This window comes from Dipodomys merriami, unplaced genomic scaffold (assembly GCF_024711535.1).
Source record: "Dipodomys merriami isolate MVZ:Mamm:240054 unplaced genomic scaffold, mDipMer1.0.p SCAF_22, whole genome shotgun sequence".
In the NCBI taxonomy this organism is placed as follows: Eukaryota; Metazoa; Chordata; class Mammalia; order Rodentia; family Heteromyidae; genus Dipodomys; species Dipodomys merriami.
The window spans coordinates 12,890,887-12,909,319 of record NW_027203604.1 but is presented as its reverse complement, the minus strand read 5'-3'; the positions used below and the strand labels follow the sequence as shown (position 1 = coordinate 12,909,319).

At 41.1% G+C, this 18,433-nt stretch overlaps 1 protein-coding gene and 1 pseudogene across 4 annotated transcripts in view; one reads left to right on the top strand and one right to left on the bottom strand.

Annotated features, from left to right (window-relative positions):
* Shc3 (SHC adaptor protein 3) overlaps positions 1–18,433 on the bottom strand; it is a 246,843-nt gene that overhangs the window by 5,769 nt on the left and 222,641 nt on the right. The window lies entirely within an intron of this gene.
* LOC138834637 (thyroid transcription factor 1-associated protein 26-like) lies at positions 1,471–2,976 on the top strand (annotated as a pseudogene).

The following is an 18,433-nucleotide window of genomic DNA, read 5'->3' as shown; positions in this document are numbered from 1 at the left end:
CTAAGAGTATCCTCCTTTGGTCTCACTGTGTGTGAATGCCTACAGTCCTGTAAAATTTATCATGTCCTGGTATATTGTAGATCTAGTTTCTACATATGAGAGAAAACATGTGCCATTTGTCTCTCTGAGCTTGGTTCACCTTACTTAAGGTGACATAATATTATTCTTTCTAACAGGCGTGTGAAATTCCATTGTGTACAGGTACCACATTTGGTCCACTCATCTATTGTAGGGTATCTGGTCTGTTGCCATAACTTGGTTATTGTGAATAGTGCAGCAAGATCATTCTTACAGTATAGGCGAGGTATACGAACATCACAGGATGTTCAAGTCTTTACCCTAAGATGGTATAATATTTCCATATAATCTGTAGACTTCAACCATTCCTAGATGCCTTACAATACAATATAAATGCTATGGAACTAATTGTTACGGTATATCACTCATAGAGTAATTGCAAGAAAATAGTCCACACATGCTTAGTGAGTTGATCCTGTAGACATGGATCTCATAGAAATAGAGAACTACCTATACTACACCAGTTGTTAGCTGGGCTATCACAGCAATTCCACCTTAAAAGTGATGTCTCAGGAATTCTATAGCTGGGTGAAATAGCAGTCTCTCATCCCAGGAATATAACTCAGGGATTCTACCCATCCCTCAAAGCTCTGCTGTGACCCTGATTCCAGCTGTCAAAGCCCAGGTGATCATGGGAGATGAGTTGTCTCTACCAGGCCTCTAGAGCTCCATTTGAGAAGTCATGGAGAGGACATATAAAGCTTTTATTCTGCTCCTAAAGTGGGAGGCGGGGGCCACCCTACTCACTATCTCCAAAGATGACTGCCCCCATAGCACCTCAGTGACCCCAAGGACAGCACCAAGTCAACTCACAGAGAAGAGGGCCCAGCAAGGACACGGCCTTCCCATAAACTAAACTAATACTTCTCAAAACTCTGCGACTCAGAGCAAAGCTGGGACAATGGGGGAAATTCAGGGGAAACTGAGCAATGAGTTGTCCCTATAGTCCACCTGAGTCTCAAGGGACAGGGTCTAGACTCCTCCACCCCCCACCCCACCCCACGCTCCAATCCCCACAGGGTGGAAATTCTGTTATTCTGTCGCCCCCTTGTGGCCTGGTTGGGGAATCTGAAATTTTCCATCTGGGAGATTCCTTCAACATTATCTAGTGTCTGGAAACAGGGAATAACTCAGTTACTATTTGGAGGCCCAAAATGTTCAACTCAGGAAGAAGATGGGAGGGAACAGTCCCTAGTGTAATCCACTCTGCTTCACAGGCTGTCCAAAGCAACACTGCTGAGATGGTCCTTCCCAATCAAGATCTCGACTAGAGGAAGAAATCACACAGCCTTGCGGAATCAGAGGAGACTGGATAAAGTTGGCAACAGCATGGTCTCTGTATCTCTTGCAGGGTAGAGAGATAGCCAAGCCCAATGTCAATGATAGCAGTCAATGAGTATCCACCAGCCTGAGCAGAAGTTCCAGTTCGCTCTACTGAACAGTGAGCTCTGTTCCAGTCACTTCCCAGCAGGGATGTTCTATGATCTTGCCAGAATTGCGCCCCCAGTGGAGAACCAGGGCCAGAGCCTTAAAACCTCATTACTATTCCAAAATGCCCTAACTGTCCTCCAGGGGTCAGGAAGACTGGAAGAGTTGTAGGGTCACCTAGCTGCAGGCAGGAAGGGGAATGAGCTTGCCCTACCATGTGATCTGGGACATTTGGGGAAAGGGATGCTTGAAAACAACAGCCTTCATACCTGCTGCCCCAGTCCAACTTCTATTACCTGTGGTATGGAACAGTTTTCTGGGCATGTGGTCATTTAAGTATATAAGCCACTCCTGGGATTGCCTTCTTAGGGGAAGGATGGTCCAGGCTTTCTCACTGTGGGTCAGATAAGCTAGAAGCCTCAGACACATCTAGCTCTGATCTGTATGAGGCGATCTGATTGGCCATGGGGAGTGGCCAGCCTGACAAGGCTCCTCCACCTCGTTTCTGGGCTACAATATTTTAAATCATTGAACGTAGACAAGACTTGGGTGCCACTGATGAAAGGAAGTTTCATGAGAAGGAATCAAATTATGAGTATCCATTTTGAACTAATGATACCTGAGAAACAACTTGATACTGATGGGACATCAGAATCATTAGCAAATATTATATTTGCTCTGATTTCCAAGTACATGTTTGAGAGTTATAGCTGTCTCAGTGTTTCTATTCTTGGCTACCACCTCTACAAAATTTGTCTGGATTAAGGGAGAGGTTGATCCTTCCTGTTTATTTCTTTCTTCCTGTGTTAAATCACCTTTCCATCACTATGACAAAACATACCTTCATGTTATGAATGAGTCTGTGAGATAGAAGATATGGTAACCTACCTACTCACAAGCATTTGTAGGGAGCATTTACAATGGATGGGCTTTGGATTTCAGAAAATAAAGGAAGATTCAGCAACATTACAGAGGAAAAGAAGGATCAAATGTCTCCAGAATCTCAATTCACAGATCATTACCCAGATTGTCTGAAATATCTCTATCTAGCTGAAGAAGAAAGGTTAACCTTTCTTCTTGGCTGGCCTTTGTCAAAAAAAAGCAGCTGACCACGCCTTTGCATGAAGAACAGTGTAACCCTGATCAAACTTTGTCTGAAGACTAATGTGGTATGCACTAGCTTCCATCAGGAAAACAAGATAGCAAAACTGTAAATTCCATGACTATTTCAAAGAACAAAGAAAACCTCAAGTCAAAAAGCAAAAGAAGAATATGAACAAATATAAGCTAAGTGTGTTGCTAAGAAACAAGAATTGGAGAGGAGAAAAACAAGAGAGGCCCAAAGATTCTACAAAAAAAGAGGGAGGTGTTCAAAATATTGAGCAAAAAAGACTGAAAAAAGGCTAACTAAACTTTAATTTATAAACGGAGTATCTTCTTTAAGAAATACAAGAAGGACAGTTAAATTAGATGTTTTGTTCTTAAGGGTTATATTGTCTGCTGCCTACTGGGATCTTTTGTACATGGGACAGGGTGCCTCCTAACAATGAGCTAAATTTTCAACATAAACTGGATCGCTAAACTACAAATATTTTTGTTCATGTAAAAGAAAATGTTCTGTATGTGTATTTTTAAAAAGCATAATTTAATCAGCTTATGAAGAAGAAAGGTTTAGTTGGCTCAGTTTTGAAGGCATCAGCCCATAGTGAGTTGGGCCCTTGCTTTGGGGACTATGATAACATATCATGAGGTAGACAAGAGGTAGAAGAAGTTGCTCACCTCACCGTGTCCAGTGCAAGGAAAGGGATGAGCTCCAAGATCCCCTTCAGCCTCAGCCCTCCTCCTCACCCCCCTCCCCCCCCCCACCTCCAATAACCTAACTTCCTCCCACTAGGCCCACTTCCTAAAAGTTCCACCACTTCACACCAGTGCCACAAGATGGAGCCATACTGTTGACACCTGCTTTTAGGGTACATTCTAGATCCAAACTGTAACTTTTCATCTTATCTGCCTTTCAAAACTTAGATAGAAATTCATTTTTAAAATCTGATTAACCCACAAATCTAGATTATCCATTCTCAGGTTTCAGTCAACACAGAAAGCAGTACAGGATCAGAAGTGAGCAAAGGAAAAGTCCACTGCTGGTGAAGTGACAGGTCCTGGGTTCAAAGCCTGCCTCTACTGTGACTGTGCTGTGTGCTGTCTGCATTTCACCTATTCTTTCTGGTCTTCCAAGGATTCTGTTGTATTCAACCACAGTTCTCAACTTGAATGCATCAGAAGCCCCTGGAGGTCTGATAAAGCTTCTACTGCTGACTCTTACTCAACAGATTCCAACTCTGAAGATCTGGGACTCTTGGAAATCTATATTTTTTTTAGCAGGTTCCTGGTGGGGTTGAAGCTGCTGGATGTATACCTCATCCTGAGAACACTGGATTAGAACAGCATTTCAACATTCCATTGGTCACAGGTTGGATTGGTAAGTAGAATTAATAATATCTTTTCAGTTCACTCAGCCCTTGGCATGAGCCAAACAGAACAAAGCAACCATCCTCTGGAGATTCCCCCCAACATTTGTGCACAGCCTGGTGGCTCCATGGCCTTTCTTTCTGAACACATACAGCAGTATCTTTGCCTGAAGCAAATACGTAGGCCCATGTACCTTCTCAAGTGCTGTTTGTCCTGCCCTTGGCCCTGTGCGAAGCAATGTGATGCCAGGAACAAGAAGCAAAGTTTGGTGCTTGCCACATGTAAGCCAGCCCCACTTCACAGGCTCCCTGAGCGTTCTGTGAACTCTCATGTGTCCTATGACACAGGACTATGGTCAGAATTACACAATTACTATACCAGAAGTAGTGAGTGTGGCACAGGGTCCCGAAGAAGTACTCAGGATGTGCCCACGGTTGCTATTTTCTTAGTATCCTGTGAAATTTAACAGCACCATGGAGGCAGATGGCATCCCAGAAAGGTGTTTGTGTGTGTGTGTGTGTGTGTGTGTGTGTGTGTGTGTGTGTGTGTGTGTGTGCCAGCACTGGGACTTGAACTGAGGGCCTTGCATCTTATTTGGCTTTTTCACTCAAGGTTAGGATTTTATCACTTGAGCCAGAGTTCCACTTCTGGGTTTTTTTTCTGATTGGAGAGAAAAGTCTCAAGAATTTTTCTGCTCAGGCTGGATTTGAACTGTGATCTTCATAACTCAGCCTCCTGAGTAGTTAGGATTACAAACACGAACTACTCAGGGCATCTGTCCCCAGAAAGGTTCTATAGAGAAGTGATACCAGCAATGGTGGTGCTGAAGGTAGGGTAGGCGGTCATTGAGTGCCAGGTGGTGGGGAAAAGAGGCAGCTTTCAGGTTATTTCAGGCAGTTTGGTCAATATTTGAAGGAGGGGCATAAAGAAAGGTGGTGGCAGAGGCTCCCAGACCGGCCTGTAGAAAGGGTGGCAGGAGGCGGCTGCACCCGGAAGGCAGGGATTGTGTGCTCTGCTTCCAACCATGTGAGAGCAGTTGGCTTGTAGGCAATTAGAAACACTTCCAAGACTTTTCACTAAAAACAAAAAAAAGTGACCTCAATCAATAATAAGATGATTTCACATTGGAATGGGCCAAGCCGTGGGATGGGATGTGTCCTGATTCAAGCTGGGAAGGGTGTGCACACACAGAGAATGCTGCCCTTTAGTGGTTTTGGCTGGATCTACTGGAAGACCGTACCCACTCAAGGGCCGGTGTGTAACTCTAACCTAGTCCAGGTGGATGTAAACCCAGCCCAGAACTGCCTGGGCCTCCAGTGGGTTTGGAATTGTGACATGGTCCAAAATCTTTGCTAATGTAATGGTGGAGGTACAGGGCTGACACTGCGATGCCAGGAACCATGACTAGAATCCTACTATCCTCTCATTGCCCACTACCCAGTCCCCCCATAAGCCCTTGCCTTTTACCCAAATCTCTGCTCACATGGGGCTCTGAATGGGTTGCTCTTGCCCGACTCTCTTGCTCTCCCTAACCAGCTAAGCCCAGTGAGTAGAGATTCTGGGGCTCCCTTGGGAGCCTGGACCCATTCCTTCCAGGTCTAATTTCCCTTCCTTTCCTAATCTCAAGATACCAAGAAGCCTCCACCATCACCAAGTTTGCCCAAGAGTCAGTAAAATGTTTCTAACAACAGAGAAGGAAAATGAAGGTCAAGAGTTGACCACAGTGGCCACAAAGGAAATGCATATAGGAAATGTCCCCAATCAGGACCCACTCAGAAGAGAGCAAAGTCAGGGCACATTGTCTTCCAGTTCCTGGGTACAAGAAGCATCAGTACATCTTTGACCAGAAAGTTCCCCACCCATTAGTGACTAAGAAAGATTCTGAATTTACCAATATGTTTCTTTTGTTGAATTTTGCTTGATGAAAGCTTCATAGAAAATAATAAGAGAGGAGAGAAGCACTGATATTTTGTATCTGTTTTGGAACGGCAGTGTTTCCCTACCCTACCTTTCTAAACCCAATAAAAGGCGATGGATGAATAAACTTCTAAAACAAAAAAGGGAGACAGAGAGGGTGGAGGGATCTCATCTCTAATTACCCATCAAGAAGCTTAAAATGGAGCATGGCTCAAGTGGTATAGGAACGGCCTTGAGCAAAAATGCCAAGAGAGCACCCAGACCCTGAGTTCAAGCCCTAATGCACATGACCACGCGCGCGCGCACACACACACACACACACACACACACACACACACACACACACACACACACGGAAGGTAGCCAGCTCCACTCCAGTCCAAGCAAAGAGCCTAGTGCCAAATGTAAAGGGAAGGCAACTTCAGAGGAAAGAACTGAAGCAAAAGAAAAGAACAGAATAAAAGCTTCAAAAAATTGCAGTATTCTCGATTGTAAACAGAGACTCATGAAAAAAGAAGAGGGAGGGTATTGGAATAGAATGAGAGAAAAGAGAGAGAAGGTTTCAGCAAATGGTCTGGACTGATGTGGTATGGCATAGAGGAGTTGGAGAAGAAACAAAGTATGACTCCAAAACAGTTACCACTGGATTTGATCTTGAGCAGCTTGTAGCCTTATCTGGAAGGAGTATGAGAATCATTATAGCATACAGGTACTGGGAAACACTCTTGTTCCTGGCACTCTATGTGTGTGGGGACTGCATCATGCACAGACATCCTAGCTTGTGCACTTTTAGAAGGTGTTTAAGCAACACTGAGACCCAGATGGTTAGCAGCATTACAGGGGTTCCTGCTTTGCACTCTCTGTATGGACACAATGACAAAGGGACTTTCTTACTGAATGATGACTAGGATACCCAGAGAGGGGAACGTCTGAATCAGGGATATGGAAAATTCCATGCAAAAAAAAAAGGTCCATATGACCATCTGGGCATAGCTCCAGGATGGGGAAAACTACAGAACAGAAGCCATGGAGTGGAGCCTCTTCAGGAAGCCGTGCATCTTCCCAGGGGCTCAGCATCCCAGGACCAGATAATCAGAGGTTCCAGAGAATAGCACTGGTCTTCAGACAGTTTACAAGCAGTGCCATCAAGTTGTCTTCCCACATAACCTGTCTTCTGGTTGCTAGGGAACAACACAAAGGAAAACAGGAAGCCAAAGCAACACATCCCTGGCAAACTTATCAGCAACTTAGCCAGAGAAACAAAGGCCCATTGGCACCAACGAACACCCTTTGTGCAATTAATACACACTGAAGAAAACAAATGATAGAAATATATGGTGGATTCTGTTGAGGGCTGAGTACCAGTGGAAAGGGGAGGGTGAAGAAGCATGAACATGGTTGAAGTACATGTGAAAATAGAGCAATGAAATGTGCTGAAATTGTTTTTAAAATGGGAGGAAGATGAGGGAAAATAGTAGAGGGTGTGAATTTGGTCACGATATATTGTATACATGTATCCCCTTATGCAATCAATACATGCAAATAATATATGCAAATTAGTATATGCAAATACGTAACCCCCCTTGTGCAATCAATATATGCAAATAAAATGATTTGGAGCTATTAGAATTTATGAGTGACACCCACGGAAAACTGGAAACCCATTCTCTTCCTAATTAAATATTTTAAATTTAGTTTTGTTTCTTTGTCATTTTTCCTTTTTACAATCTTCTTTTCTTTTTCACTTGACTATCCCTATTAATTTAAATATTCACAATGTAAACTTTTTTGTTTGTCAGATTTGGGGTTTGAACTCAGGGCCTGGGTGCTCTCCCTGAGTTTTTTTGCTCAAGGCTAGTGCTCTACTACTTTGAGTCACATCTCTACTTCCTGTTTTCTGGTGGTTGATGGGGAGCATCTCAAATACTTTCCTGCCCAGGCTGGCTTTGAATGGAGATCCTTAGATCTCAGCCTCCTGAATAGACAGGATGATAGGTATGGAGCTGGTAGCCTGGCTCACAATATAAAATTTTATTTTCCTTTTTATCTTGCAAGTTCTTTTATTTCCCTTTATACGTCCCTTACTTACTTCTCCATTGGACCATTTAATATCTCATTTCTTTGACCTCCTTAACCTGATGCTAATTTTTTTATTTGTCTTTGAGATTTTTCCAGAATTTCCAGGTTGGCTTGAGACTTACGGTCTACCTGCTTTATCCTCCCATGAGAGTCTAGGCCATGAGAGTGGGCCAGGGACAGATGTTAGAGCAAGCATAGTAAGAAGAGTCCATGATCCAATGGGAGGAGTGGGAGCCAGCCAAGATGAGGAAAATGCCCATATAGGCAACAGACAGCAGCCACGACAGGAGAAGGCTTACATATGGAGATGGACGTTGGACAAATCAGTGAAGATACCACAGCTAAGGGGAGTCAGATTACTCATTGTTGGAGAAAGGAGTCCTAAATGTAGAAAAGGCAAAAACTATAACAAGTCCTGTGACATTAGACTGGAATCAGAAGATGTGTCCTAGAGTCATGTTTTCCAGTACATATGCATATAGAAATTATATACATTATATAGAGATATTAATGTATGTGTGTGCATGCATGTGGGTGGAGATTTGAGTGTGGTGTGTAGAGAGAATGTATGATTATGTGTGTCTGTGTGAAGATGCATGTGTGTGAAGGTGTGGACATATGCATGCAGGTATGTGTGTGTATAACCTGACTCTCCTTTAAGTGACCTGGGATCAGCAACATCCCTGCTGTAGTTTTCAATGTCTCCCAAAGGCCTATCTGTTAAAAGCTTGGTCCCAGATTGTGATATCACTGGGAGGCGGTGGAATCTTTAGGATGTGAGATAGAGACCAGAAGTCTTCTCATTACTGAGGGCATGCTTTTGGACTGGATACAGGGACTATGATCCTTCTCTCTTCCCCCATCCTATTCCTCCTTCTCTTCCTTCTCCTCTTCTTCCTCCTTCTCCTCTTCCTTCTATTTCTCCTCCTCCTCCTCCTCCCTCTCCTTCTCCTCTTCTTTTCTCTTCCTCCTCCTCCTCTTCGTCTCTCCTCCTCTTCCTTCCTTTTCCTCTTCTTCTACCTCCTCATTTTCTTCCTCTTCCTTCTTCCTCTTTCCTTCTCCTTCTTCTTCTCTCTCTTCTCTCTGTTTTCTGGCTTCTATAAGGTGAGTTATCTCCTCTTTCACACATTCTTGCCATGATATAGTGCCTTACCACAAGCCCAAAGCAACAGGGCCCCACAACTGTGGATGGAAATCTGCTCACACATGACCAAAAGAAATCTTTTCTCTTTCCAAGATGATTATATCAGGAATTTTGACACAGTAGTGGAGATCTGAAATACAACCCCAATAAGCACAGCTTGTGCCGAGATCTTGGTTTCTAAACATCGTTCCCCCCACCAAAGCCCCAGGGTTCTTAGAAGAAATGACTGATTGAAGAATTTGGTGGGAGAGGATGAATCAGCTACTAATTTGTCAGAGAGGAAGAGATGGTTGATAAATGGTTAGTGTATAACAAAAGGACACCAAAGCATTACAATGTAGTAACAGATTAAAGTCCAATAAGTAAAAATGCCAAATTTGAATTCATACTCACAAAAATAAATGACTATCATTGAAATTTTGACTAGGAGCTATAATATTTAGATTGTTTCTATGACTAGGAGCTATAATATTTAGATTGTTTCTAAATACCGCCCACCAAATATGTATTAATTACCAAGGGAAGAGGAATATATCCTTCCCAGTGGGAAGGCCTGGCCATCACCTCCTGCAGGAAGCAATCAAAATGATCCCTGCCAGTCATCTGCAATTTACAGGATGTCATGAAATAGGGATGACATTATTTTTGTGAGACAGCAATAAGAAGTATGGGGTGAAATGTTAGCACTCTGTTACCATAACAAAAATACCTAAGATTAAATAGCTTTAAGGAAAAAAAGGTTTCTTTTGGCTCATGGTTTTAGAGGTTCAGAGGGTTAGTTCTAAGTCATTTGACCCTTTGGGCCTGTAACTGTTCATCATATTATGGCAGAAATTCAAAGAGCCAATAGGACCACCAGTTGGCCTTTGGCAGGTGAAGGACTCATGAGATGCTGCTCCCCACTGATAAGGAAATGAGTAAGAGAGATTCCATGTGTTCAAGGACACAAACGCTGGAAAAGTGAAAAACTTGTGGACAAAGAAATAGCAGAAATGATTAAAACTTTAGTTTTTCTTTGCAACAAAAAGAAACAATACCTTAAACAATTACATCAATGAATAACATTTTAAGCGCATTCCTTTGGGATTGTAGTGCATAGGGATCTTTAAAAGAGAAATTTGAAGGGAATCTGCACGCAACTTTGTCTCTCAAAAAATGGAGATGAGACTGGATGCCAGTGGTTCATGCCTGTAATCCTAATACTCAGCTTGAACAAGAAAGTCCACCAGACTCTCACTACCCATCAGTCTCAAAACTGGAAGTGAATGGATGGACCTAGAGTAAATCACGTCACGTGAGGTAAACCAAGCTCAGAGACACAAATGGCGTATGTTTCCTCTCATATGCCAATGTTAGATATCAAATATACTGGGACGTGATAAAATTATACAGGACTCCAGGTATTCATATACAGTGAGACCAAAGGAGGACACTTTTAGGGGAGGAACACATGCGTCTGATCATATAAAATAATATTTATCAAAATGAACTCCAGGAAATGGAAACAAGAGGTTTTTTTCTTTGTTGCTATTTTTGTTTTGTTTTCTTTTTGTCTTGTTTGTTTGTTTAGCTGTCATGGGAGGGTAAGAGGAGACAGAAATAGTGGTACAAAGGGTGAGCAAATGCAGCGTTGGCACTCTCTAGACTTCTAGAGAGTGGGGAGGGGGATGGGAGAGAGTAAAGAAAGGAGTGACATTGTCCAAAAAGAAATGTACTCTTTATCTGACTTATGTAACTGTAATCCCTCTGTATTTCACTTTTATAATAACAAAAAAAATTTAAGCTGCAAGTGGAGCTGTGGCTCTGTTGTAAGGAAACTCAGTTGTGAGAAACAGAGATGCTCCCACTGATGAGAAGCCAAATTGGGAGTCTTTATTGGAAAGCCAGAGGACTGCTGGCAGACTTTTGTCTCAAAGACCAGTAGCTCTGACTACAGTTAGCACATAGCTTATATAGGCCAAAATCACATAAGGTGTGTGGAATTAAACCTAACAAAAGTGCTATACATAAGCAAAGCAAACCAGATGAGGACGCTTAAACCCAATGGAGGTGTGAAATAAAAGCAAACCATCTAGGGAAATAATCAGGGGAAATCTAGGAGAAGTACAGACCCAGTCTCCTTACTCAGCTCAAGTGGGTAAAGCACCAACCTTGAATGAAAATAAAAAGCTAAGGGATAGCTTCCTGGCCCCGAGTTTCAGGAATTATGGGATTATTAGGATGGAAATAATGCTTTTCTATGAATCCTTTTTTGGGAAGTGGATCTGTGGCTCAATGTGGTAGAGCACTAGCCTTGAGTGGAAAAAGCTCAGGTACAGCACCCAGGGCCCTGAGTTCAAGCCCATGACTCAAAATAATAATAATAATAATAATAATAAATTTTTTCTGTAGTATCTTATTTACATGATTGTGTTGATAGAAACTTGAAAGGTGTGTTGATGAAATAGGCTTGTTGGGAGAATACTGCTCACCCTCCAGTAACATTTAGCTTCCTGTCTTCAGACAGGACCAAGAGGGGACTGGAGATATCACATCCCCAGAAAGGCCTTCGGGATCCAGTGAGCTTTTCTTAGCCCCTCCTCTCCACTGCACCTCTGTGGTGAGAAAGTGAATGTAAAAGATGAATGCCACCTGGGTCTTGAGTCACCAAGGACCAGGTGGATCAAGGAGACTTGACTTGGTGTGTATTGGGGCTGAAGCTCTACTAGGTAAAGCCACTGAGAATTCATGTCTTGTTTGTTCCTGATACAAATGGAATTTGAACATAGTAAGGCATTACTAAGTGGAAGGCTATGGGACCCTTTTAAAGTTAATGTGTACTGATTGTACACATTTATGAGGTATAGTATGATGATTTGAAGCGTGCATACATTGTACAAGCACCGACTGGATTAATTAGCATATCTTTTACCTCATAAATGCACAATTTCTTTGTGATGACAATATTCAGAGTCTTCTAATCTTTGAAAAATATAAAATATTATTGTTAGTTATAACACTTTCGTTTTTTTGTGGTATTGTGTTTGGACTTAGGGCCTCTAATTTGCTCAGCTTGCTTGCTTAACTAATATTGTACCACTTGAGTCATGCCTGCAGCTGAATTTTTGTCAGTTATTTTGGAGACGAAGTTTCACAGACTTTTCTTCTCCAGGCTGGCTTCAAATCATGATCATGCAGATCTCAGCCTCCCGAGTAGCTAGGATTACAGGCATAAGCAACCAGTGCCCAGTCAGGAACTTATTCCTTTTATTTAACTGTAACTTCGTATCTACTGACAAACTCTCCCAATCTCTCTTTTACCAACCCCTCTGGCTTTTGACAATCACGATTTTACTACCTGCTTTTAGGAAATAACTTCTTTTATATCTCATATATGAGTGAGATCGTGCAGAACTCGTTTCTCAATGATTGTCTTATTTCACTTGACATAATGTTCTCCAGTTACAATCATGTGGTTACAAGTGACATGCATTTATCATTTTGGAGGAAATTTATATTCCACATTTCCATTTATCTGTTGAGCCCAGATCTTAGAGAGCACTGTTGTAAACATAAAGTATACAGGTACATGTGACATATTGATTTTATTTTCTTTGGGCAGTGAGATTACTGAATCATGTATAATTTTATTTTTAAGTTTTCAAGGAACCACCACGCTGTTTTCAATAGTAGTTGCGTTAATTTATATTCCTACCAACAGTGTGTCACAGTTTTCTTTCTCTGTATCCTTGCCTGAATTTGTTTTTTTTTTTTTTTTGGTCTTTTTAAAAGCAATAACCATGCTAACTTGGTGAGAGGATATCTTATTATGGTTTGTTTGCATTTCCCTGGCAATTAGTGATACTGAGTATTTTCTTCCACATACATGTTAATTTATTTGGAGATGCTTTATAAAATGTCTTCTTAGAACTTTTGCCTAATTTTTAAAATTGATTTTTTTCCTGTTGAGTTGTTTGAGTTCTTTACATATTCTGGATATTAGTGCTTTATCAGATGAACATTTCACAAACACTTTCTCCCATTCTTAGGCTAGCTCTTCCCTTTGTTGGTTGTGGTATAGAATCATTTAAGTTTGATACAATTCTATTTTCTGTTTTGCTTTTGTTCTCAAAAAATCTTATTCCCCAATCATATTTTAAAAATTCTTCTCAATACAGAAGAAAAATCTAGGAAAATATAGCAGCGTTGGACAATTGCTACTGCTTTGTAATCTAATGAGTAAAATCCCCCGTAGGGGCTGTGAAAAGTGCTGTCACCTAAGACTGCAGTGAATCAGGCTCATGAAGATCCCACTTAACTGTGTGGTGCTGGCTCATCCCAATGAAAACCCAAGTCCCCTCCTTCCTTCCCCCCCTCCACTGAGCTGCTCCTGAAAGGCCAAAGGGATAAATCAATGACTCATTGGTGACTCAGGGGATAATTTCAGACGCACACACAGGCTGACTAAATGATCCAGAAGATGCCAAGAAGGAAAAATAAAGGGGTTCCAGACTGCCTTTCTGAAGCCTCTCCCACAGACCCAATCTACTGGCTCTCTCCAGCTGCTATTTTAGGCTCTGTATTTTGTGCCTGTCACCAAGGAGGCTCAGAAGCTGCCACTGATGGTCTTCTCACTTGGTTTCCAGTGGCCTTGAAGCACAGTGGGAGGGCCCTGAGGCTGGCAGACTCAGGAGTAAATTTAGATGTAGATTTAGTTCTGCGTCCCTCTTTTCTCTGAGTAATCTGTTCTGCCAAATCTCCCCCTTTATACTCACAGACCAGCCAATTACCATGAAAATCAGATGAATAAATATTGAAGAGAATGTGTTCCACATCTATTTTGGTGTCCTCACAGCAAGGAAGCAACTTACATTTTTAATTAAGTTTTTCATTTCCATTTTCTTTTCAGCTAAAGCTATCCTCCACAGGATCAATTAAACTAGATAATCAGATCCAGCTAAAAGACCCCCAAAAGAGCAGTCATTACTAAGTTTGTCATAACAAGGGCTCTCAACCGGGCTGCAAATCTCTCCTCTAATAATGAAATTATATTATAACTAGCACAGCTTTAGGACTGGTTTGTGTGACCACCTAGTTTAACAACATTATCACAACTCTATTACTTCTATTTCTCCACCATTGTGATACTGATTTGTGATTGTGTAGTTAATTCATTGTTAGTGGTTTACATCTCTACTTGTCTTTGGTCTGTAAAGATGAAGTAAACGGAAATGTGATTCATTTTTATTCTATAGCATAATGACATTTAGCTAGATTTTACTACTTTGTGTTTTTAAATACCACACATTTCAACTGAAATATTTCTATTTTCTTAGAATTGCTTGATAAATGTCTTTCCTGTTTTCTTTCATAACTCTTTCCCTCCCTCCCTCCCTCCTTTTCTTTCTTTCTTTCTTTCTTTCTTTCTTTCTTTCTTTCTTTCTTTCTTTCTTTCTTTCTTTCTTTCTTTCTTTCTTTCTTTCTTTCTTTCTTTCTTTCTTTCCTTTTCTATCTTCTTTTTTGTGCCAGTACTGGGGTTTGAACTCAGAGCCTTGCACTCACTCATGCTTGGTTTTTTCATTCAAGGCTGATACTTTACCACATGAGCTACACCTCCACTTCCAATTGGAAGTAAGTGTCCCTTGTAGTTATCTATCCAGGCTAGCTTTGAGTTACAACCTTCAGATCTCAGCCTTCTTACAGTTGAGGACCACTAGTACCTGGCTTCCTATTTTCTTTTAGAGAACCACAACTGAATTGTTGGACCGCCAACGAAAATAGATAGAACTCTGAACTAGTTCTATAGAAAATCTTGCTTGTTATTTTATATCTGCACAATATACCACATGGAGTATGGCTGTATATTAGTAGGATGTGGCTCTTTCCTCAGGTAATCTCATAGGATGCTCAGTTCCTAATTGTAAGAGCCTGACTTGGTCAAGCATTCATCAAGTGCTTATTGCACACCTAGTATGTGCCAAGCACCATGCAGGTACTGGAGGATAGTGCAATAAGTAAGACTGCTACTCATACAGGGATAATAGTCTCGTAGAAAAGGGAGAAGCAAATAATAAGAAAATAAACAAACAAATGATTATTCACAGTAAGTGTGTTAGAGCAAAATTAAGTCAGAATAAAGAAATAGTGAGTATACAAGAGTTTCAATTTAAGGTAACACAGGGAAAGATTTCCTAATAAACCATCTAATCTTAAGTATGCCTTGCTCATATACAAAGGCAAGTATAACTATAGTACCTTGCTACCCCAGCTAGTAAGCACATACAAATAGAAGCAGCAAACACAATTACAACAGATTTTACTTAAGAACAGAGATCAAAACAACCCTTAAAAAGAAAAAAAAGAGTAGGCTGTGCTGAAATAACTCAGTTGGAAGAGCAATTAAAATTGATGAAAAAAGTAGATGTCCAAACTCAATTATTATGCCAAGATAAACAGTGTTACGATAAGATCATCATATCAGAAAAATGTATCTGTGTAATCCTCCATATTGAAGAATTTAAGAAAAATGTCACATTATTATCGCAAAAAATACTGAAGAAATGTGATAAAATTCAATACCAATATATGATAAAAGTAATCTATAGATTCCACTAAGGCAGAGATTTTCTTTTAAACAAGATCAAGATACATACAAGGTGCTGAAGGTGATGTTTGGATTCAGCATGCAGTACTTTTTTTCTTATCTCCCTCCCTCCCCCTGCCCCACTAGTCAAGGGGCTTGAACTCAGGGCCTGGGCACTGTCTCTGAGCCTTTTTTTGCTCAAGGCTAGTGCTCATTAGAGCTTCAGTGCCACTTCCAGCTTTTTCTGAGTAGTTTGGGGAGAGAAGAGTCTCATGGACTTTTCTGCCTGGGCTGGCTTCAAATTGCAATCCTCAGATCTTAGCCTCCTGAGTAGCTAGGATTATGGGCATGAGCCACTGGTGCCTGGCTTCAGTACATATTTTTTTTGAATAGACAGATGAATGAATGAATGAATGAACGTGAACGATTGGAATCATTTAGGCTAAGAAGGACCAAAAGCCTACTGTAAACTCTCTTCCAAAAACACTCCTTTTCACATTGGACCATGAAAGAGCACCCCCTCTGGACAGTGCTCAAAGGCACCCTAAGTGCAGTGGGGCAAGAGCAGGCCTGAAGATGGCCTTGGGAAGCAGAGACACCACACAAAAGCAAGAAGACCAGTGTTCTGGCAAAACTGCTGGAATCACATTTCTGAGCACGAAATACACTACATTCCTCTTTCAAAGCAGTACTTTTGAGAAAAAGTAACTAAACACAAAAAAGGCTTAGAACAAAGGCTAAAACTAGATACTCTAGGAAACCACTGGACAAAGGAAATGAAGAAGTTTGAAATGATATCAAAGAAAAACTGAGTAAGTAGAGATTTATGCTATGTTCATGGATGTGATAAAAGAATGGAAGAGAGAGAGAGAGAGAGAGAGAGAGAGAGAGAGAAAGAAAGAAAGAAAGAAAGAGAGAGAGAGAGAGAGAGAGAAAGAAAGAAAGAAAGAAAGAAAGAAAGAAAGAAAGAAAGAAAGAAAGAAAGAAAGAAAGAAAGAAAGAAAGAAAGAAAGGAAGGAAGGAAGGAAGGAAGGAAGGAAGGAAGGAAGGAGAGAGGGAAGGAAGGAAGGAGAGAGGGAAGGAAGGAAGGAAAAAGAAAAAGAAGAGAGAAAGAACAAAAAGAAGAGAGAAAGAATAAAGAAAGTAAGGTAGAGAGAGGGGAAAAAGGGCTGGGAAGGTGGTTCAGTGGTAGAGCGCTTGCCTTGCATGCATGAGGCCCTGGGTTCGATTCCTCAGCACCACATAAGCAAAAAGAAAAAAGCCGGGAGTAGTACTGTGGCTCAAGTGGTAGAGCGCTAGCCTTTTTTTTTTTTAATTTTTTTAAATTTTATTTTATTTTATTTGATAAGAAAAAGGGTTGGTTTTTTTTTTTGGTTTGGGTTTTTTTAACTGTATTTTTTTTGTCTTTTTTCTTTTTTGGTACTGGGGATCGAACCCAGGACGTTGCACTTGCTAGGCAAGCGCTTTGCCACTGAGCTACATCCCAGCCCAGAGCGCTAGCCTTGAGCTGAAGAGCTGAGGGATAGCACCCAGGCTGAGTTCAGGCCCATAACTGGACCCCCCCCCAAAAAAAAGAGAGAGAGAGGGGGAAAAAAAGGAAGGAAGGAAGGAACAAACAAATGAAGGAAGGAAAAACAAAAGAAAAACACGAGAAGTTAAATTTATTGGGAGTACCTGACAAGTACTTAAGATATATAATTAAAGAATTGAAAAATCAGATCATGAAATATCCCTCTACTCTTTACTCCCATAGATTAGCAAAACTAGGGAAACACTACCAAGGAAAAGCAAGGATTTGGGTCCTCTGACAGTCTACTATGTGCTCCTGAATGGGCTAGATCTTTTTTTTGTAAATGCAAACCCTAGTGAAACTGAATGTATGCCTTTCCTCTGACCAAATCTCCACTACTGCTGACACCTGCCCCAAAGACACACCCCAAGTACAGACAGAAAGATGCAGCAAGGTCTGTGGGAGACTCCCTCAGACTCCCTTCACTAGAGAGCTCATAAATGATAAGTATCAAGTGCATACAATGTGCCTCTGGCACCCCACCCAGGTAAAGAGCCCCTACGCAGAAAGCACAGGGAGGTATCCCCAAAACATTTTATCCTAAGGAAAAAAAAAAGAATAACATGAAAGAGGATTTGTAGAACAACATGATCTTTGCAAATTTCTGAAAGGTACAAACACAGAAACATACATTTTGGGAGTGTGTGTGTGTTCATTGGTGAACTGGAAGAAGTGGTCACATTGATTCCATTCCATCTTTGGGGAAGTGGTTGCCTTGGTGGGGACGGAAGAGGACCTATGCAGAGAGAACTGTTCCCAGAGCACCAAGAGCTGAGGCATGCAGGTACCTTGGTAGGAACCTCTGAATTCTATCAGGTAACTCTGTTATCCCCACTTCCTACACACAAAGTTAAACTGTATTCAAGTCCAACCAAACACCATTATTTAAATAACTACTTATTTTATGTTGTTTTCATTTTATAAGAGGCTTGAAAAAGGAACACTGGAATTTATTTGGTAAGGGTGATTTAATTGTGCTTACTAAATATAGCAATTATTGGGCTAGACAAATATATTTATTAATCAGAAAATGTACAGTGTAGCCAAATGCACAGAATTGTTCAGCGACATTAAATTTCCAACTCAATACCATTTGATTTTAGCTCTCCTAGTTGGAAGAAAAGAGTAATTAGTGTGTGGGGGGGTTGCTTATTACTCATAACATTTTATAGCCCACAAATAAAAA